A 23,654-nucleotide genomic window follows, 5' to 3' on the forward strand; every position below is an offset into this window, starting at 1 on the left:
CCAACCTTCCCTCTTTTAAGAATGATGTCAGGAAGATGAAGATATCCTCTCGTGGATGACCTGATATAAAACATTTGTCTGATCCAGCTAGACATTTCTTATATTCTCTAGTTCTTGATGTGGGTGTAGACACTGAGAAGTAAGCATCTGGCTGCACTGTTTGGCCGGGTGGACTACTGTTTATAGAGAGAAGGTAAAGTGTAAGCCCTGATGGTATTCTGAGGGCATTTCTCTCCTTTCTGGATGAATGCCTGAGATGCTGCTAGACTGAAAACTGAGTTAGTTCTCATGGTAATCTTTCCCATTCTTCTCAACTGCAGGATTTATAAAACATTGCTCTTTGGGTCTAGGTATCATTTTGGGATCACATCATGATAACTCTATGTGTGTGTGCTGGGAGGGCAGAGTTACAAAGCGATTTCTCAGCAGTGCTGGGAAAGAAGCAATTACCAGAACACATTTTAGCCCTGCCTGTCAGACTGAGTTTCACTTGGGTACAAGGGAAGCATTTAACTTGGGCAGCATCCCTTTTTGAAGGATTAATTTAGTTTTTTCTTCCTTTTAATTGTGTGATTCCAGTATTTTAGCTACAATCCCTAGGCTGTAAGAACCTTTAAACAGCTCTTGATTATGAAGCAGGGCATGGGTTTTCAAGAATAAACAGGGAGCTGCATAATTTATAGGAAAACTGCATGATGGACTTCTTCACAAAGAACATTGGGGTTACATTGGCACAAGCCAACTACCTTTTTAATGAATAGTCAGTAATCAGCAGCCGCTACAGTAAGTGCTTGAATTTTTTTTTCTTTTATGTGCTATGAGTCCATAAATTAAGCCTCTGATTCTGATTGCTGTCATGAATGCATATGCCTATTGCTACCCACCCCCACTGCTTAGATCTCCTGTATCAGCTCATGCTCAGTTTAGAGCATTATGGAAAGTAGAAGGCAAGTCTCTTTTAAAATATTCAGTTTCCATTCACTTAAAAATACCATAATGGGGAAAGGGTGTTGATTCCAAGTTTTAGCTTTTGACTAGTTTTGGCTCCAGGCTAAGTTACAAAATCTATTTAATCCAAAGTATGAGTTAAGTACAAATATTTAAAATTAAAAAGTTGCTTCAGAAAATATTGCAGTATTGACAACAAAATAAATTATTAGTGCTTTACATATCCCAGCACTATTTTGAGTCATTTACAAGTTATTAATTCACTTTTCATAATATTCCTGTAAGATGAGTACTATGATTTTGGTCATTTTACAGAGGAGGAAACTGAGGGACAAGAAGATTTAAGCAACTTCTCATGTTTGCATAGCTAATATGTGGTAGAGCTGAAATTTGAGTCGAGTTTAACACAAACTCCTATGATTTGAACTGTAGTATTAATTGTATTTAATTTTTAAAAAATAATTGTGGTAATTGAGGTATGGAAAAAAGCAAACTTAGTAAATATATTCAGAAGAAAACTTTGGGATACTCTTCTCTTAAAAGTTGGCAAAGATTATTCTATTGAAGTCTAGACAGTTGTTGCTTTCTTATCAAGCTTTAAAGAAAATGAAAGAAAGCAAGTTAAAAAAAAATTTATGTGAATTTGGTAAGAACTCAAAACACAGAAATAAAAGGGAATTAAAGAGAAATTAAGAGAAATAGAAAAACTTAAAAAAAGTAAACACTAAGAATGAAGGAGAAAAACATGGAATTCTAACTTATGCCCAAGTTCCCTTAAAAATGATGCAAGTGTGTTAGTTGCTCAGTCATGTCTGGCTGTTTGTACCCCATGTATTGTAGCCCACCAGGCTCCTGTGTCCTTGGAATTCTCCAGGCAAGAATACTGGAGTGGGTAGCTATTCCCTTCTCCAGAGGGTCTTTCTGACCCAGGGATTGAACCCAGGTCTCCTGCATTGCAGGCAGGTTATTTACCAACTGAGCCACCACGGAAAGTAAAAGTGAAAGTCGCTCAGTCATGTCCAACTTTTTGCAACCCCATGGACTATACAGTCCATGGAATTCTCCAGGCCAGAATACTGGAGTGGGTAGCCTTTCCCTTCTCCAGGGGATCGTCCTAACCCAGGGATTAAACCCAGGTCTCCTGCATTGCGGGTAGATTCTTCACCAGCTGAGCCACTAGGGAAGCCCAAGAATACTGGAGTGGGTAGCCTGTCCCTTCTCCAGGGGATCTTCTGGACCTAGGAATGGAACTGGGGTCTCCCGCATTGCAGGCGGATTCTTTATCAACTGAGCTACCTGGCAACAGGGAAGAGAGAAATAAAAAACACCTAAGGAATCTGATAGTTTCCGCAAAGACCCACTAGGCATCAGTGTTGCCTGAAACAGTTTTGTGATTAAGGCTGCTTAGTCAGGATCTAGGGTTTGTAGGGGAAGTGAATGAGAAAAATATTTGGAATGTTTATTATTCATTCAGTTGTCATAACTTGGAGAATGCCTTAATGACTGTCACTTGTTAACCTTAAACTTTGTTAGTTTCTTTTCTTTTTAAACGTTTTTAGTAAATTATAGTATTTTAGGGACAGAGAATACTGCATCTTTCACAGAGTCTGGAGTTGAGTTTCTCATATTTGGAAAAATAGCTGAGGTCAGGATTGACCTGAGTGAAAAAGCTAAACCTTGCCATGGGAGAATCACCTTCCGATCTGCTTCCGTATTCAGCTAAGTTTCTTACTGCATCTCAAGTTGTGATCTGAACATCATATTCACCTGATTAGTACTGTTGAATAAATGTCATACAGCCTTTGAAACCTTAACTTGTATAAAAATGCAGTGATTTTGTAGTTTAAGCCTGAGAAGTATCTGTTGTGTCATCCTATAAACTGAGGACAGTGATCTTTGCTGCTTCCTCTTGTATTTCACTGCTGCTTGACTGAAGAGGAAGCAACACAGAACGGAGGAAACCCAAGAGAAGATTTAGGGAGGGTGTCAACACTGTCGAGAATTGGCGTGTTTGGCTTTGCATTAGGTAAGCAAAATTTTAGCAAGTCAAAATCAGCAAATTTGTGCGATGTTCTGGTAAGCCACTTCCCTCCTGCAGTCCACTCATTAATTTTTGGAAGCCTGACAGAATGGCTAAAAGGATGATCAATTTCAGGTGTCACTCCTGGTGTGTTTCTAGTCTATGTAAAAGGAGTTCCTGACAAGTAACCCTGTTAGTGCCCTCAAAATGTCTTCTATTATTAGATATTGGGAATAAGCTGAAATAATGAAACTAGCTTTTTTTGCCACCTGAATGGTTGGTTTAGAAGATGATGAGACTGTTGTCTATTACTGACATATATAGGTGGGCATAAGCACTCAAGTGAGCAAAACCTTGGGAGAAGTGAGCATATTTCAGGAGAACTGCTTTTCCTTAATGGGTCTGTATGGAACAAATGGGATATCTCTGCTCATTTTCAAAATAATTGCATGACCTTGTTATCTAGTAGATAAAAACCTGACTCCTCTTCTACCTCCTCCCTATCCATTTCTAATGTGTTGCTTCAATTTTGGGCAGGCTGGTGTCACTGGGATCCTTGCGCTGTCCTGAAGGAGCTGGCACTATAGGTGTTTCTATACCAGAGGGACAGGATGGAGTGTCTTTCCCTTCTAGAGTTTGCTTTTTCTCTCTTTTTCCTTATCACTCACTCATTTCTTTTCTTCTTTCCTACATGTCATCTTTTCCTCCTCTTCCTTTTGATAAAACCTTCTACCATCAAATCTTGAGCCCCAGTCATAGGCAATGTGTAGTTATTTTGATGTCTATTGGCACTCAAGCATTGTTGCTATTAGTCTTTATTCCTTTTATATCCTAATATTTGGTGAATAAATATTTCCCCCAGCATGCCTGATGAGAAAAGGGAAGAGAGTTGTTGTACAACCCAGATATAAAGTCTCTACTGCATATATGTGGACAATTCTAAGAAAGATATAGCCTTCAGATCAGACATACACTGCAAGGCCTTGTATGTGTATAAATAGCAGCAAATGTGAAAAGCACACACAAGGACCTGACAGTTAAAGCAAGAAAATGGCACATGCCTAGTAAGGGTGGTAAAGAGAGGAGAGCAGCTGGTCTATTCAAAGGGGCAGCTGCTACTCAGCTCCAGTGCTCCTGCCATTCAGAATATGAAATCTGCATGAATGTACTTGGTTTGATGCCAAGGAATCCTATATAATATAATATAATATAATATAATATAATATAATATGGCTTCCCTGCTGGCTCAGATGGTAAAGAATCTACCTGAAATGCAAGAAACACAGGTTTGATCTGTGAATTGGGAAGATCTGGAGAAGAGAATGGCAACCCACTCCAGTAGTCTTGCCTGGAGAATCCTATGGACAGAGGAGCCTGGTGAGTTACAGTCCATAGGGTCGCAAAGAATCGGACATGACCGAGCTACTAACATTTTCACTTTTCATTATATTATATTATATGTTATCCTGGGAAGAAAAAAAGAAAGAAACTGAAGTGAAAAGAAAATAAAGAAACTTAAATAATTTTAAAAAAGTCAAAGTACCTGCATGCCTGGAGTACTACAAGTACCTTGTTTGTGGTTCCTACCATAAATACTATAAATTCTGGAGATAGAATATTGTAATTTTGTTGCACCTGGGAATTTTAATATACCACAGTGTTCTCGACAGAAGTTGAACACAAACAGTTTTCTAGATGAATGTTCATCCACTCAATTAAAACTCTGTAACTCATCAGAATGTGAAATTCCGAACTAAGACTGAAAACAATAAACTGACTAATTAAACAACATCACCTACTGTTAAGATACAAAGAGCTATTAATTTATAAAGCTAATTGGATTGGAATGCAGCTAAGCTCAAACCAGAGTTACATTCTAATTGCTCTTTTACTTTAGAAAATATCAAAGACCATGAGATGATATTTTTATAGTGACAGTTCTTAACAAGCCCTGCAGGTCTTCAGTAGAAACCTTTGTTAGAGTACTGATATTTGAAAGAATTTAAGTGTAACAGGCCAGCTTTCTGGAATTAACTCAGGCTGCATTAGAAGAGAAGGGATTTGTAAAGGACTAAAAAATGCAGCCTTCATTCCATATACACTGATACCTAATAGCCTCATAATGTGGTTTTAAAAAATTTTGTTTTCTAGAATGCTGTCTGAAATATATTATTTAACAGATTGAGTTCCTCTCAGAACTTTGACCCAGTCAAAAATTGTTCCTTTTTTCTTGATAGAACTGTCAGGCGGTTTCTAATCATGTTGGCTTTGATGTCTGTCAAGAACAGATACACAAAGGGAAGGTTGGAGACCTGTCTGGCCCGCGGCACTACCCCAGAGATGCTGAGTAACCAAGTGAAAGTGCGTGGAGGGATGGCATGGCATGGAGTCCAGGGCACAGGGTCTTCTAGTCTGAATTCCCACTGATGTTACAGACTTGTGCTATGAACACTTCTGTTCAGATGTGTATCTCAGACCTTAGGTGCTATTCACTCAGTCATGTATGACTCTTTGTGACCCCATGGACTGTAGCCCTCCAGGCTCCTCTGTCCATAAGATTCTCCCAGGCAAGAATACTGGAGTGGGTTGCCATGCCCTTCTCCAGGAGGTCTTCCCAACCCAGGGATAGAACCTATGTCACCTGCTTCACAGGCAGGTTCTTTACCATCCGAGCCACCAGGGAAGTCCCTTCCTTTCTTAATCTGTTAAATAACCTCAAACAGACCTGGGAGTTACTTCAGTTTTCCTCATCGGTGAGCTTCCTCTAGCATTTACCCAGAGTCATGAACTTGGGGGGCCTCTGGGGCTTTCCTGGAAGTCCCAAGGGCACCTAAGTGCCTGGATTCTTTAGGAAGGGTCCTGCTCACTCACTCAGTGGAGTTGGACTCTTTGCGAGCCTGTGGACTCTAGCCTGCAAGGCTCCTCAATGCATGGGATTCTCCAGACAAGAATACTGGACTGGGTTGCCATTTCCACCTCCAGGGGATCTTCATGACCCAGGGATCCAACCTGTGTCTCCTGCATTGCAGGGGAATTCTTTACTCCTGAGCCACAGGGGAAGCCCTAGGAAGGTGTCAATCACACCTTAATCCTTGACACCCACGTTATCAGAGCGCTGTTCCCCGTATGCACGCTGCGGCTCTCAGTAACAGCAAGCAACACCCAGAATCCAGAAGCGGCCCTGAGTCCTTAAGCAGGACCCCCGTGGCCTGCAGGCATCGGGTTGGTGCCCCAGGCAGCCGCCTGCCTGTATGCGCACACGGGAACCCTGAGTCCGGCCTGTGGCCGCCGCTCCTTGCGGGAGCCGGGCTGTACCCGCATCTCCGTGCTGCCAGCACCCTGCTGCTGCTGGCCGGCAGCACAGGCCTCTGGGCAGCAGCTTTTACGTCCCTGGGCTTGTCAATCCTGCATCCCCTCCACTGACCTTTCTTTCCTTCCTGTCTCTTTACTGGGCTCCCGTTTCCAGTGTGAACAGCCACTCATCATGCATTCCCCCTCTTGTCTTTTCCAGCGTCCTGTCAGGCTGCAGCCCATCAACTACCTGCCATGCGCCTTTGGGAACCAGGGCTGCTGCGCCTTGCTCCCGGCACGCATCTCCTCTCCGTCTCAGTGCCACGTCAGGGCGCTCAGGGCACGCTCCTGGCACCAAGGCAGACGGGGTTAGGAGGACCCAACTTGGTCACCTATCCGAGACAGTGTCTCTGAAAATTTCAACTTGGCTTCTAGATTTTCCCAACAACCCTCCCACCTTTTTTCTCACTTAGCCACATACGTGCAAGCGATAACTGTGGTAAATATGAAGTGGGGTTTTAATCTGACAACTTTAGGTCTTGGAAGGGGAGGGTGTGTGTGTGTGTGTGTGTGTGTGTGTGTGTGTGTGTGTGTGTAGGTGAGTGGGTGGGTAGGTGGGGGAGTGGTTAGCTATGCAATGAATGTGAAGGAAAAAACGATGACAATGAAACTGCCGCTAATACACCTCCTGCAAGGGAAGTGATAAAGAAACAATGGACTTGGAAGAAACATTCAGAAGGTTCCTGTAAGACTTTGCACAAGAGAAGAAATAATTTGTTTTGTCTTAGAGTTAGGCACATTGCTTCTAGGGCCGAATGATATTGCCATTTAGTTACACTTTCTTCTCTTCAAATCTTTGATCTTTCTCTCCCTCTTCTGTCTTTGTCTCTCTCTCTTTCTCCCATACTAGACGTAGTAAAATGGGTTTCCTAACGCAGATGGTAAAGAATCAGCCTGCAGTGCAGGAGATGCTGGCTGGATCCCTGGGTCATGAAGATCCCCTGGAGGTGGAAATGGCAACCCAGTCCAGTATTCTTGCCTGGAGAATCCCATGCATTGAGGAGCCTTGCAGGCTAGAGTCCACAGGCTCGCAAAGAGTCCAACTCGACTGAATGAGTGAACAGGACCCTTCCTAAAGAATCCAGGCACTTAGGTGCCCTTGGGACTTCCAGGAAAGCCCCAGAGGCCCCCCAAGTTCATGACTGGGTAAATGCTAGAGGAAGCTCACTGATGAGGAAAACTGAAGTAACTCCCAGGTCTGTTTGAAGTTATTTAACTTAGATTAAGAAAGGAAAGGGCTTCCCTGGTGGCTCGGATGGTAAAGAATCTGCCTGTGAAGCAGGTGACATAGGTTCGATCCCTGGGTTGGGGAGATCTCCTGGAGAAGGGCATGGCAACCCACTCCAGTATTCTTGCCTGGGAGAATCTTATAGACAGAGGAGCCTGGAGGGCTACAATCCATGGGGTTGCAAAGTGTCAGACAAAACTGAGTGATTAACATACACACACAGATGTGTTAAAAAGTACTTCCTATCTTCATGGCACTAAAATTACATTACCTTGATAGCAAAAAAGCCATGCAACCCCAAAATGTGTGTGATGTGCATGTATTTCATCCCTGGACTTGTCTTTCTGTGAGCAGAGTTTGAACACACACTCACACACACAACCCCATTACAATCTTTTTGTTGTATCTGCCTGTATAGATAATGTCTTATGTAAATAAAGTCTCTAATTAATTTTTATGACCTTGGCAGCCTTTTGCAGTTCTTTTTCTTTAGTACCATTGTGTATAGAGTTACCATAATATTAAAATTTTTCTAACAAATTTTATCCCTTAATCTGCTAAACCCTTTCCAATCTGTGGCACCTTAAAAATCTTTGTTTTCTTTTGAAATCTTTTTCTCCTTAAACAGGGAAATTTTATAATTAGGTGGCATGATAACATCAGTAAAATAAAAAAAAATTCTCAAGATTTAACCTGTTATAAGCTGTCTTTAGATAGCAATTTGCAAGGTGTCTGAAAATGCATAGCCTAAGAATTTATGTTTGGACTTCACCTTTTAAAATAAAGTTCATTGGTGGACAAAGAGTATAAAATTCTGCAATAATTCCAACTTATTCATATTTTTATTCTTGCCATCATCAACTTTATTTTCTGACTGCATTTCTTAAGTATTCCCTAAAAGCTGTAGGAGAACTTAACCTTCTCCCTTCCAGAGGACAAGAGTAAACTGACAGATGATGCTCTAAAGGGGGCTTTTTTGTATCTTCCCATTTTCCAATCGAGCAATGCATTTTTTGCTATTTCAATTTTATGATTAACACAGAGCAGAAACACAATTTAATCCATATCACCTTAGATATGTAAGCCAACAGGCATTGCTTTATACACTGAGGACTTCTTTTTTAAATTTCCTGGTAGTAGGATTTTTATTATAGTCTGGAAGCACTGCATTTCTCTGGTTTTGTGTGTGGGTAGCCAGAAAAGGTCTCCAAGATTCGGAAGTCATGTCTCCCCTTTGCTTTGTCATGGGTGAGCTGGAGAGGTTTCTTGCTACAGATTCTGCACTTGGTGTCATCTTTAAAGCACAGCAGACCTTTCCACTTAGTTGCAGCATGTGTTTCCAAAGACAAATTAAATCTTTTCCACTGAGAGCAAAGAAATCTTTTTCTTCCTATCCAGAAAAGATCTAATTAGCTTATGTTATGCACAGAATCCCCCATATTATGGCATAACTTTCTTACCGTGCATCTTCTGAAATGCCACTCACATGATTGGGTATAATCAAGAAATGGGTGGTACAGCCAAATAACCCTGTACTTTGTTGGAGGCAGCCCGGAGCCAGGAACTTTAGAAATCAGGTGTAATAGTTCCTCACATTTCTCTTCTCCTTCAAAGACTAGGGGAAGTTTCACAGTAAATGCTGGTGGTGTTGCAACATCCTCCTCAAAAAAACCCCCCACTTCCCCTTCAGTTAGGAGCTCTTCATCTGTGAGGCATTGTGATATCCAATGCCTGTGCTCAGGTTAGGCTCTTATTTACTAGCCTTGAGACCTGCTGATTATACAGACCAAGGAGTGCTTTGGTGATCTGTTGGTATATTTTTGTGCTATGAACTTCGCAGTGTTCTCTGCCGAAGAGCCCTCCAAGACACCACTCCAGCCTTTACCCTGACTCTCCTTCCTGCTTCTGGCAGTCACTCTCATCCTGTGTGTGGCAGGTCAGTGGCACCTGGGGTCGTGGTCATCTCTGGATCTGCCCATCCTCTTGGAAGTCAGGGAGCCCATTGTACTATGGCATCTCTCACCAGTGTCCTGGTTTTAGGCAAAAGCACCTAAGTGCTTTCCAGACATGTTGGCCCTCTTCTCAGCACTGTATTTCTCAAGGCCTAGGCGAATGAAGTGTCAGATCCCCTTGGGGACGTAGTTAGAGGACAGGTGGCTGTTGAGTTACCTGTGATTAATCCATTCCAATATTATTCATGAGCTCTTGTGTATCTTCCAATTTAAGAGTGCTTTTTTTTTTTTTTAAATGGCATCTCAACTTCATTTTGTGTTGACTACTGTTATGTCTAGGTTTCAGGAAAATCATCCAAACACCAATTAAAGCCACTTGTAGCAGCTTGAATTAGTTGATCATATCCAGGATCTCTGGTGAATATACTTAGGCTGTGTACGCTTGTTTGAGCATCTTTAGAATTCGTTTCCACACATATTTCTAAGGTTTTTGTAGATTCTAGCAATTCCATTGGTGTATAAGCCTTCTCCAAAAGTGATTGATGTTGTCACTGTATGCCCAAGACATTTTGGGATCTGATTCTAGTTATAAGACTAGTGGTGTAGAGGAGTGAAGGATAAAGAGAATTGGTTTTTCCTTGCAAAGGAAGTTCTTCATATGAGGTTACTGAAGTATCTTCAGGTAGTAGGGGCAGCTTCATTAGACAAGAGTGGCAGTTGAAGGTTTAAGGTACATAAACATTCTCCAAATCTTCCTGTGTGTTTTACTCAGCTTGGGCTGACAAAACAAAATACTATTGAGTGAATGGCTTACACAGAAATTTATTTCTCATAGTCCTGGAGGTTTGGGAGTCCAAATAAAAGTGGTGACAGTTAATGTAATTTGCAGGTGAGGGCTTTCTTTCTGGATTGTAGACAGCTGCCTTCTCACTGTGTTCTTACATGGTGGGGAGAGAGAGTAATTTCTCTCTGAGGACAGTAATACCATCATGAGGGTCCCATCCACATGACCTCATCTAAACTTAGTTCCTGCAGAAAGACCCCATCTCCAAATACCATCACATTGGGGATTGGAGCTTCAACACAGGACTTTTAGATGGACACAGTTCAGTTCATAGCATCATAAATCCTCAGTATAGTTCTCAAAGCCCATTGACTTCCCAGTGACTGTCCTAATTTTCACATATGACACATTGTGAACATGTGAATTCAAATGATGTTGTGATTCAGTAATTTACAGGATAAACATCCTCAGTTGTTGTTAATTTCTGACTGCCCCTGGTTGTTTGCATCCCTCTCTCAATATTTGAAACTCCAGGTATAAGTATTTGATTGGTTGAGCCTGTGTTGCCATCATGTGCCTTGGTTGTCTTCCATAATGGTAGTCAAGGCATTGAATTCTTTACCTATTGGGATCTAACCTTTCTAAATCAGGAAGATGTTCAGATGCTGGGTAGCAAAAAATCCCAATTGTTTCCTCTAATGATGTTCAGTTATTTTTCTTTGATTTTCTTGCCATTTTAAATGGCACTGATAAATAGTAAGACTTCCACTTACTTTCTAAGATAGAGTCTCAGAAGTAAAGTTTTGATGTCAAAGGTTTTATACAACATTTTAGGATATGTGATATATCTGTCAAGTTGCTTTTTTAGAATCTCGGTACCAATTTATTCTCATTTCAGCAATGTTTGAATGATCCCATTTCACTGTGTCCTTACTCCCAGTGACCTAAGATGTTTCCTTCTGTCAACAGGCTTTTATTCTTTCTTGAAAACATCAATGTTTTATCTTTTAAAGAAAACTTAGCATTTCCCTCATTCCTGTTTTTATTTATCTGCTTTCTTCTTAAGAGTACATATAGTGAAAAGCGCACACACTCTCACGTCTGTTGTATTCCTGCCCAAAATACATAACCTTAGTCTGTTTATGAGAGAATGTCAAACCCAATCTAGACATTCTGCGAGAGAACTGGCCTTCAAAAGTGCCAAGGTTGTTCAAAAAACAAGGACTTGGACTGTTCCAGACTAGAGAAGACTAAGGAGACAGGGCAACTACATGCGAAGTGTGGTCCTAAAGTGGGTCCTGGACCAGGAAGAAAAAGGCTTTCAGTAGGAACACTGGTGAGATCTGAATAAGGTCTCTAGATTAGCTAATACTGTAATATCGATGTTCCTGAGGAGTGTACTGTGCTTATGTAAGATGGGCCATTAGGGGAAGCTGGGTGAAGGGTGTACGGTGCCTTTCTGTGCTGTTATTGTGACTTTTATATAAGTCTAAATGTTTAAAATAAAAGTTAAATATTTCAATATATATAGTTTTTGTTTATAGAATATGCTCTATGTATAATGTCGTGGAAGACACAGCAATGGATGGAGATGCTGTCTGGATTCAGCAGCAGGAAGGCTTTTCATTTCTAGATTTTCTCATAACTGTTTTACTCAAAATCTTTGTTCATCACTGTATGGTAGACGTGGCCATTTCTCTTAAACCTACGTGGGAGGCTTATTTAACTGTCGGAGGCTTTATAGAATCCATCAGTGAGGTTCCCCAGGCTGAAATACTCGCTCCTCTCTGTAGCCTTGCTCTAGTCTGCTTATTCATTATACTCTTGTCCAGCACATCTCTACCGCCAGTCCCTCCCTCCTTAGGGCGGCTCCTTAGTGTTTCCGAGAAAATGAATCCAAGTTCCTTATGAAGCATATTTGATTTGTTGTTGTTGCTGTTGACTATTAACCTTTTCTTTGAAGAACACTCCCATTGTGAGGGGCTTTCAAGCAGTTTCCAACCTGCCCTGTCCATTTATTTCGGCAGTGCCTTGGGGACTGTGACGGCTTTCTCGTCCCCGCCTTCTGGCGTGAATACAGACAGCAGCCCGTGATCACGGTGCTTAGGGGCCCCTCCTGCCTCAGGAGAAAACGCTCACAGAAGAACATTCTTAATGATTCTTGTATGCCCTTGGACATCATCATCTCTGTAAGACGGTCAGGATAGGGGTTGCAGTCTGCGCTTCACACAGTAGCTTTTCCACAGTGTGGCCTGTGGATCGCCTGAATCAAAAGTTCTTGGAGGGCTCGTAGAGGTGCACATTCATTTCACTCCTGTCAGCCCATTGTTGTGTCAGAATCACTGACATCACCAAGAAATCTTTGTTGTGTCAGAACCACCTTCATTCTTCTCTTATTCCTTGTGTTTTTATGTTTTTTAAAAAAATGTTATTTTTGGCTCTGCTGGGTCTTTGTTGCTCCTCAGGCTTTTCTCTAGTTCTGTCAAGCGGGGGCTACTCTCCAGTTGCAGTGCTAGGCTTCACGTCGAGGTGGCTGCTCTTCTTGCAGAGCATGGCCTCTAGGGCATACGGGCTTCAGCAGTTGTGGTTTCTGGGCTCTAGAGCACAGGCTCAGTAGTTGCGGCTCATGGGCTTAGTTGCTCTGCGGCACGTGGGGTCTTCCCTGATCAGGAATTGAACATGTTGGTAGGTGGATTGAATACGTTGACGGTGGCTTCTCTCCTGCATTGGCAGCTGGATTCTTTCCCATTGAGCCAACAGGGAAGTCCTCTTCTCTTATTCTTGATTGACAGTTTTTTCTGAAAATGTAATTGAAAACCAAAAATAATGATAATGTTTACTCAGAGTTTGAAGAAAATATTTGATGACAGGAATTTTCCTGGAAGAGTTGTTTCTTTCTAAATCTGGAACTGTAATTGGAGAGGTAGCCAGAAAGTTTGAGTCAGAATCTCTTGGTATGAAAGCAAAGAATCTGTATTTTTTTAATAAGAATTTCATACCTTTGTCATGTTTTGTTTTGTCTTTAGTCACAACTACTTCACTCCATATTTGACTTTTCTGGGCTTTTATTTTCACACCTCCGCTTCATGGGAAGAATAGTTAATTTATTCTCTGAAAATCTCCTTGGAATTAGACACTGATACAAAGACCAGCCAAGGTCCCTTCTTTCAAGCAATGATCACACTACTTGAGAAGGGCCGCGGCGGAGGAGACACACAGGGATGGTACCGGCTCAGCCCAGGGACACTGGGCAGGGCTCCCTTCAAGGACTGAAACCTGGGCAGGCAGGGTTGGGGCGCAGCTAGTGTGTCTGTGCTTTCTGTTCTGTGTGTGCCCATGCATGCTCTTACACTCTCTGTTAGGTCGATTCACTTCATCCATTTCTTCTCTACTATTTTTGTTCTACTAGTTAAAATCCCATAAAATCCCATTTGTTTCTTACATCCCACCTCATTCCACCCTCCTTTGTTTCTTTAAGTAAACCTTTCTGAGGAACCAAACCTTTCATCTCCATTGGCTCTGATCTGCCAGATTTCTCCACCACTTCCTCCTTCTGTCCCAATTTCTTCCTCTGCTCCCTTGTTTTGTTGGACTTTGAATGAGTCTGTGGGTGTTTTCCTTCAGATCTTTGCATTCCCACACTCTGGACGATGGGCCCCATCAGTGACTAAAAGGCCTTGTCTCTAACACTGAATGGCAATCAGTGAGGAGGTATTATTGGCCCAAAACATGCACAGTGATTTCTGTCCACTTCCAACTGGGAGTCAGGAGCAGATGATTTGCTGCAACCCTCTTCTGCCCCAGCTCTGCACAAAGTCAAGTTCTCACAGTCTACCTACTGCCTTGTCGGAATGAGTAAAGGTTGCCATATTGCCAACCCTCCAAAAATGTTTAAAGACTTGTTCATGACAATAAGACTTGTCACATTCAGAGATCTCTGGATTGAGTCTCTTAAGGAGTTTAAGGTGACGGTCATTTTGATTAATTTTTGGGTCAGTTGCTACCTTCTTTAGGGTGTTCCTAGCCTGTTGGTGGATTATTGTCTGCTTGGGTCTCTCCATGCCTCCTTTCTCCTTTTGGGACCACACACATCTCAATTTCCTTTTATTCTCTCTTGAGGTAGGTTTCGAGATAGGGCAAATGTCAGATGGGAACCATTAAATATTGTGAAGGGGTTGAACTAAGGAGAGATTCAAAATGTGGTCAGGAAGGAGGCCTCAAGTTTTTGGCTCTTTGTCAATTCAGAGGACTTCCCTTGTGGTTCAGATGGTAAATAATCTGCCTGCAATGTGGGAGACCCAGGTTTGACCCCTGGTTTGGGAAGATCCTCTGGAGAAGGGAATGGCAATCCACTACAGTATTCTTGCCTGGAGCATTCCATGGATAGAGGACCCTGGCAGTCCATGTGGTTGCAAAGAGGCTGACATGACTGAGCAACTAACACTAGTCAATTCAAATGGCCAACATGTAATTTAATTAAAAAAGTCAGTCCTTGCAATTGAAACTTTCAACTAAATCAGTTATTTTCTGCCAGAAAAGTATTAGACTCTCTTTTTTAAAAATTCAAATCATTGTGTGAACACATCCTTGTAATAGCCTTCTTAGTTCTGAATTAAAAATTTTAGGTTGCAAGTTTATAGGAGTAATGAGGTAAGCAGCGGTGAGAGGGAGAGACGAGTCAGGCAGAGAGAGGAGAGAGAGATTGACTAGGAGTTAAAAAGGCTTTGTTGTTGTTGTTATTCAGCCACCAAGTCATGTCCTACTCTTTGTGACCCCATGGACTGCAGAATGCCAGGCTTCTCTGTCCTCCACTATCTTCTGGAGTTTGCTCAAATTCATGTCCATTGAATGGTGATGCTATGTAACCATCTCATTCTCTGCTGCCCTCTTCTCTTTTTGCCTTCAATCTTTTTCAGCATCAGGGTCTTTCCTAATGAGTTGGCTCTTTGCATCAGGTGCCAAAGTATTGGAGCTTCAGCATCAGACCTTTCAATGAATATTCAGGATTGATTTCCTTTAAGATTGATTGGTTAGATCTCCTTGCAGTCCAAGGGACGCTCTAGAACTTCTCCAGCACCACAATTTGAAAGCATCAGTTCTTTGGTGCTCAACCTTCTTTATGGTCTAACTCTCACATCCATAAATGACTATTGGAAATACCATAGCTTTGACTGGATGGACCTTTGTCAGCAAAGTGATCTCTCTGCTTTTTGATACACTAAGTTTGTCATAGCTTTCCTTCTAAGAAGCAAGCATCTTTTAATTTCCTGGCCGCAGTCACCATCTGCAGTGACTTTTGGAACCCAAGAAAATAAAATCTGTCACTATTTACAACATTTTCCCCTTCTATTTGCCATGAAGTGATGAGACCAGATGCGATGATCTTAGGTTTTGGATGTTGAGTTTTAAGCCAACTTTTTCACACTCCTCTTTCACCCTCATCAACAGGCTCTTTAGTTCCTCTTTACTTTCTACCATTTGAATCACATATCTGCATATCTGAGGTTGTTGATATTTCTCCCGGAAATCTTGATTCCAGCTTGTGAGTCATCCAGCCTGGCATTTCACATGATATACTCTGCATTTAAGTAGAATAAGCAGGGTTACAATATATAGCCTTGTCATATTCCTTTTCCAGTTTGAACCAGTCAGTTGTTTCATGATTCAGACTTAAAGTGAAGAAAGTAGGGAAAACCACTAGACCATTCAGGCATGACCTAAAGCAAATCCCTTATGACTATACAGTGGAAGTGAGAAATAGATTCAAGGGATAAGACCTGATAGACAGAGTGCCTGATGAAAAATGGACGAAGATTCGTGAGATTGTACAGAAGACAGGGATCAAGACCATCCCCAAGAAAAGGAAATGCAAAAAAGAAAAATGGCTGTCTGAGGAGGCCCTACAAATAGCTGTGAAAATAAGAAAAGCAAAAAGCAAAGGAGAAAAGGAAAGATATACCCATTTGAATGCAGAGTTCAAAAGAATAGCAAGGAGATATAAGAAAGCCTTCCTCAGTGATCAGTGCAAAGAAATAGAGGAAAACAATAGAATGGGAAAGACTAGAGATCTCTTCAAGAAAATTAGAGATACCAAGGGGACATTTCATGTAAAGATGGGCTCAATAAAGGACAGAAATGGTTTGGACCTGACAGAAGCAGAAGATATTAAGAAGAGGTGGCAAGAATACACAGAAGAACTGTACAAAAAAGATCTTCACGACCCAGATAATCACAAAGGTATGATCACTCACCTAGAGTCAGACATCCTGGAATGCAAAGTCAAGTGGGCCTTAGGAAGTATCACTATGAACAAAACTAGTGGAGGTGATGAAATTCCAGTTGAGCTATTTCAAATCCTGAAAGATGATGCTGTGAAAGTGCTGCACTCAATATGCCAGCAAATTTGGAAAACTTAGCAGTGGCCACAGGACTGGAAAAAGTCAGTTTTCATTCCAATCCTAAAGAAAGGGAATGCCAAAGAATGCTCAAACTACCGCACAATTGTACTCATCTCACATGCTAGTAAAGTAATGCTCAAAATTCTCCAAGCCAGGCTTCAGCAATATGTGAACCATGAACTTCTAGGTGTTCAAGCTGGATTTAGAAAAGGCAGAGGAACCAGAGATCAAATTGCCAACATCTGTTGGATTATTGAAAAAGCAAGAGAGTTCCAGAAAAACATCTATTCCTGCTTTATTGACTATGCCAAAGCCTTTGACTGTGTGGATCACCACAAACGGTGGAAAATTCTTCAAGAGATGGGAATACCAGATCACCTGACCCACCTCTTGAGAAATCTGTATGCAGGTCAGGAATCAACAGTTAGAACTGGACATGGAACAACAGACTGGTTCCAAACAGGGAAAGTAATACGTCAAGACTGTATATTGTCACCCTGCCTATTTAATTTATAGGCAGAGTACATCATGAGAAATGCTGGGCTGGAGGAAGCACAAGCTGGAAACAAGATTGCCAGGAGAAATATCAATAATCTCAGATATGCAGATGACACCACCACTATGGCAAAAAGTGAAGAACAGCTAAAGAGGCTCTTGATGAAAGTGAAAGAGGAGAGTGAAATAGTTGACTTAAAGCTCAACATTCAGAAAACTAAGATCATGGCATCTGGTCCCATCACTTCATGGCAAATAGATGGGGAAACAGTGGAAACGGTGACAAACTTTATTTTGGGGGGCTCTGAAATCACTGCAGATAGTTAGTGCAGCCATGAAATTAAAAGACGCTTACTCCTTGGAAGGAAAGTTATGACCAACCTAGACAGCATATTAAAAAGCAGAGACATGACTTTGCCAACAAAGGTCCATATAGTCAAAACTATGGTTTTTCCAGTAGTTATGTATGGATCTGAGAGTTGGACTATAAAGAAGGCTGAGCACTAAAGAATTGATGCTTTTGAACTGTGGTGTTGGAGAAGACTCTTGAGAGTCCCTTGGAATGCAAGGAGATCCAACCAGTCCATCCTAAAGGAAATCAGTCCTGAATATTCATTGAAGGGATTGATGCTGAAGCTGAAACTCCAATACTTTGGCCACCTGATGTGAAAAACTGACTCATTAGAAAAGACCCTGATGCTGGGAAAGATTGAAAGTGGGAGGAGAAGGGGATGACAGAGGATGAGATGGTTGGATGGCATTATCGACTCAATGGACATGAGTTTGAGTAAACTCTGGTAGTTGGTGATGGACAGGGAGGTCTGGCGTGCTGCAGTCCATGGGGTTCCATAGAGTTGGACATAATTGAGCGACTGAACTGAGCTGAACTGATTGTTTCATGTCCAGTTCTAACTGTTGCTTCCTGACCTGCATACAAGTTTCTCAGGAGACATGTCAGGTGGTCTGGTATTCCCATCTCTTTAAGAATTTTCCACAGTTTGTTGTGATCCACAGAGTCAAAGGCTTTAGCATAGTCAATGAAGCAGAAGTGGATGTTTTTCTGGAATTCCCTTGCTTTCTCTGTGATTCAACGAATGTTGGCAATTTGATCTCTGGTTCCTCTGCCTTTTCTAAACATTGTACATCTGGAAGTTCTTGGTTCATGTACTGCTGAAGCCTAGCTTGAAGGATTTTGAGCATAACCTTACTAGCAAGTGAAATGAGCACAATTGTATGGTAGTTTGAACATTCCTTGGTATTGCCCCTCTTTGGAATTGGAATGAAAACTGATCTTTTCCTGTCCTGTGGCCACTGATGAGGTTTCCAAATTTGCTGACATATTGAGTGCAGCACTTTAACAGCGCCATCTTTTAGCATTTGAAATAGCTCAGCTGGAATTCCATCACCTCCACTAGCTTTTTTTGTAGTAATGCTTCCTAAGGTCCACTTGACTTCACATTCCAGGATGTCTGGCTTTAGGTAAGTTACCACACCATCATGGTTATCTAAGTCATTGAGACCTTTTTTGTATAGTTCTGTGTATTCTTGCCACCTCTTCTGCTTCCAATAGGTCCTCACCATTTCTGCCCTTTATCATGTGCATCCTTGCATGAAATATTCCCTTGATATCTCCAATTTTTTTGAAGGGATCTCTAGTCTTTCCCCATTCTGTTGTTTTCCTCTATTTCTTTGCATTGTTCACTTAAGAAGGCTTTCTTTTCTCTCCTTGCTGTTTTGTGGAACTCTGCATTCAGTTGGGTATATCTTTCCCTTTCTCCATTGTCTTTCACTTCTCTTCTTTCTTCAGCTATTTGTAAAGCCTTCTCAGACAACTGCTTTGCTTTCTTGCATTTCTTTTTGTTTGTGGTGGTTTTGATCACCGCCTCCTGTACAATGTTATGAACCTCCATCAGTAGTTCTTCAGGCACTCTGTCTACCAGATATAATCCCTTGAATCTATTCATCACCTCCTCTGTATAATCATAAGGGATTTGACTTAGGTCATACTTGAATGGCCTGGTGGTTTTCCCTATTTTCTTCAATCTAAGCCTGAATTTTGCAATAAATAGCTCATGATCTGAGCCTCAGTTGCTGCCAGGCTTGTTTTTGCTGACTGTATAGAGCTTTTCCATCTTTGGCTGCAAAGAATATAATCAATCTGATTTTGGTATTGACCATCTGGTGATGTCCGTGTGTAGAGTCATCTGTTGTGTTGTTGAAACAGGGTGTTTGCTATGACCAGTGCGTTCTCTTGGCAAAACTCTGTTATCCTTTGCTGTGCTTTATTTTGTACTCCAAAGCTAAACTTCCTGTTACTCCAGGTATCTCTTGACTTCCTATTTTTGCATTCCAATCCCCTGTGGTGAAAGGATATATTATCATGGTGTTTGTTCTAGAAGGTGTTGTAGATCTTCATAGAACCGTTCAATTTCCTCTTCTTGAGCATCAGTGGTTGGGGCATAGACTTGGATTGCTGTGATGTTGAATGGTTTGCCTTTGAAACAAATTGAAGTCATTCTGTCATTTTTGAAAGTGCATCCAAGTACTGCATTTCAGACTCTTTTGCTGACTATGTGGGCCACTCCATTTCTTGTAAGGGATTCTTGCCCACAGTAGTAGATATAATGGTCCTCTGAATTAAATTCACTCATTCCCGTCCATTTTAGTTCACTGATTCCTAAGATGTTGATGTTTGCTCTTGCCATCTCCTGCTTCACCACATCCAGTTTACCCTGACTCATGGACCTGACATTCCAGGTTCCTATGCAGTATTGTCCTTTACAGCAATGGACTTCGCTTTCACTCCCACTCCACAACTGAGCGTCATTTCCACTTTGCCTCAGCCACTTTATTCTTTCTGGAGCTATTAGCAAATGCCCTCCGCTCTTCTCCATTAGCATATTGGACACTTTCTGACCTGGAGGGCTCATCCTCCAGTGTCGTATCTTTTTTGCCTTTCATACTGTTCCAGGGGCTCTCAAGGCAAGAATACTGGAGTGGTTTACCGTTCTCTCCTCCAGTGGAACACGTTTTGTCAGAACTCTTACTATGACCCAGCTGTCTTGGGTGGCCCTGCATGGCATGGCTCGTAGCTCCGTTGAGTTATCACGTCCCTTTGCCATGACAAGGCTATGATCCGTGAAGGGATCCGTGAAGGGATCACTGTGCTTAGTCGCTCAGTCGTGTCTGACTCTTTGTGACCTTTGGACTGTAGTCTGCCAGGCTTCTCTGTCCATGGGATTCTCTAGGCAAGAATACTAGAGTGAGTTGCCATTTCCTTCTTCTGGGATCTTCCTGATTCAGGAATTGAACCCTTGTCTCCTGTGTCTCTTGCATTGCAGGCAGATTCTTTGCCCACTGAGCCACTTCTAAAAGATTCTGCTCCCATTATTAGTCCTTCCTGTTATTCTCTGATCTCTTTGCTTTCCTCCCAGTGGAGGCATTTACCCTCAGAGGCATTTCAAATTTGTCCCCTGGTTTGCTTTGCAGGTGTTTTTACATCCTGGGACAATTTACTACAGCAGGAATTAAGTATGGGCAAGAAGTGTTTTTTGTTTGTTAAGTGGGATCAATGTGCAAGGGGAAGAAAGAAAATGAAAAGCATCTGGAGAAGCATGCTCAAGCAGATCAGTTTTCAAAAATTTTTATTTTGAAATAATTTTAAATTGTTAAGAGTATCAAAAATAGTCCAGAGAGGTTCAACACACCCTTTGCCCATTTATGGTAATATTAGCATCTCATAAAAACATAGTTTGTTTACCAAAACTAAGAAATTAACATTGCTTCAGACTTTACAGATTCACATATATTTCACCAGTTTTCCCACTAATGACTTTTTTTCTGATTTAGAATAATATGTTACATTTGCAGTTGATCCTTGAACAACACATGAGTGGGGTTAATCTGCCTATAAATTATAGTCAAACCTCCATATCTCTAGTTCCTCCAAAACCTTGGGTTCAACCAACCATGGAGAAATACTATTGAGAAATACCTGTGTATGGATGGACCTTTGCAGTTCAGAACTGCATTGTTGAAGGGTCAGCTGTAATTCTTGTGTCTTTTTTTTTTTTTTTAAGGCTGCGCTATGTAGCATACAGGATCTTAGTTCTCCAACCAGGGATTGAACCCCTGCTGCCTGCACTGGGAGCATGGAGTCTTAACCCCTGGATCAACAGGGATGTCTCTCTTGCGTCTTCTTAAACTCTTCAGTCTGTGATCATGTCTTGGTTTTTCTTTGTCTTTCATGACCTTGACACTTCTGAAGAGTATTTTTTCAGGCCTTTTGTATGAGGTATATTCATTAGAGCCTGTCTGATGTTTTCTTGTGAGTAGACTGGGGTTATGCATTCTTAAGAAGAACACCTCAGCTAAAGTGCTTTCATTGTGTCAGGTCAGGAATACATAACATCAGTGTGACTTATCACTAGTGCTCTTAACGTTGATCACTTGGGCAAGTGGTGTATGCTGGGCTTCTCCACCATAAAGTTATGGTTTCTCCCTTTCCATCTTTTACTTGATAGAGGAGAGTCACTAAGTCTAGCCCACACTCAAGGGGAGAGGAATGAAGCTCTACCTCCTAGAGGGAGAAGTACCTGAGAATACTGATCAAACCATCACAGTAATCAAATTTGGGAAGAGGCCATTTAACTATCCTGTGTAACATTAAAGTTTTGCCTACTACTTTTAGACTTTGTCAGTGAATCTTATCTGCAGGAATTATTATGTGGCATTCGTATGGCGATTTTTTTTTTTCACTCATAGCCAAGTAAGTATATAAGGAAAATTGTCTCCTCTCCATTTATTGACTTAGTCAGTCATTTGTGTGTTTCACTACAGATTCACTGATGCTTATTTTATTCTTTGGGTTATAAATCAATGTTATTTATTTGGTTGCTCAATTTCATCCAGCTTTGGACATTGGGAACTCTTTAGCGTTGTATCCTTTTTGACATGCTTCTATCTTCCCTTGCTCCAACTCTTCCATCATCTCCTTCCTTCCTTCTTCCCTCCATCCCTCTTTCTTTCCACTTTCTTATTTTCTGGCACTGTAAGGTATTCCAGGCTTATTCTGTATTTTCCATGCCCTATTCCTAGAATCAGTTGTTTCTCCAAGGAGCCCTGGTTCCTTTTGTTGGTAAATGCTATCTAGAAACCAAGGACAGAGTGGTAGCTGAACACATACATTTTAAGAAAGAGTATATGTGAAAGAAGGTTGAGGGTCTGCAAATGGGTTCCCTTAATGCTGCTTATATTCACAGATCCTCTGGAAATTCTTGTGTCTTGAACATTAGGTTTTTATAAGACTTAAAGATATAGTGTGTGTCATGCAGTCTAAATACCTGAGAAGTAAGTTCTACAAAATGCTAAAACTGTGAATATTGTGCTTACAACCTATGTTATATGTGATAGTTAACATGCTTTATTAGAAATAAGAGTAATGGCAAATCAAAGCTGATGAGGAAAAATGATGCCTATTAACTAAAAAGTATGGATTAATCCCATTCTTTTATTCTTAAGATTCCTTAGAGCTAATCGAGCTCATGTCTATAATCAACTAAGTGGTATTTCACTTCATGAATGTTTACTTCTGAATCCTTTAGTCTCTGTTGCAGGGGCCTTACGTAGGTATTAAAATCTCAGCATTTTTGCTTGGTATCCTCACGTTTCCTGGCTTTTTCCAAATGTGTTGCATTAACAATTTTCTGCTTCACTGCTCCTCCCCATAAAACAAGTTATAAGGTTTCATAGTCTTGTAGCAAAACTGAGTAACAGCACTTCCATCTCTATATATAAAAATCAGCCTTCTTTTTCTTGCCTGGTCTGCCTCAGTGTGGTCAGTCAGACTTCGGAGATATTTACATGGTAACAAAGGAATCCAAGGGACCCACCCCATCAACTGATAATAGCTCAGCTTCCCTGTAATTCCTCTCAACATTGCACTGACTGTTCAGCTCCTAATCTAGACTGTCAAAAATGTTGAGACCAGCGGTCAAGATTGCAGACACACATATAGTACCTGAGGGAAGATTTGGGCTGTGCTTATGTTCACCCCAAATACTTTGGGCTTGAGGAAAATTTTGACTCTGAATGTGGTGCTGGAAGAAGCACAAGCTGGAATCAAGAGTGCCAGGAGAAATATCAATAACCTCAGATATGCAGCTGACACCACCCTTATGGCAGAAAGTGAAGAGGAACTGAAAAGCCTCTTGATGAAAGTGAAAGAGTCGGACACGACTGAGCGACTGAACTGAACTGACTGAACTGTGGTGTTCTTGTCATTCTTTTTTTAGATTATTGCAACATTCCTCATTGAAAGAAGACAGTACTTTAGTTTCTTAGAAAGGAATAAGATAATTAGATTTGTACTCAGTGTAGAACATGAGCTAAAGAAGGACCATTTGGATGACATTCAGTAAGTACTTGCCTTTCCTATCATCACCAAAGTTATATATGTACTCTGATGCTCACTTAAGTT

This window comes from Muntiacus reevesi, chromosome 6 (genome assembly GCF_963930625.1).
Source record: "Muntiacus reevesi chromosome 6, mMunRee1.1, whole genome shotgun sequence".
Classification (NCBI taxonomy): domain Eukaryota; kingdom Metazoa; phylum Chordata; class Mammalia; order Artiodactyla; family Cervidae; genus Muntiacus; species Muntiacus reevesi.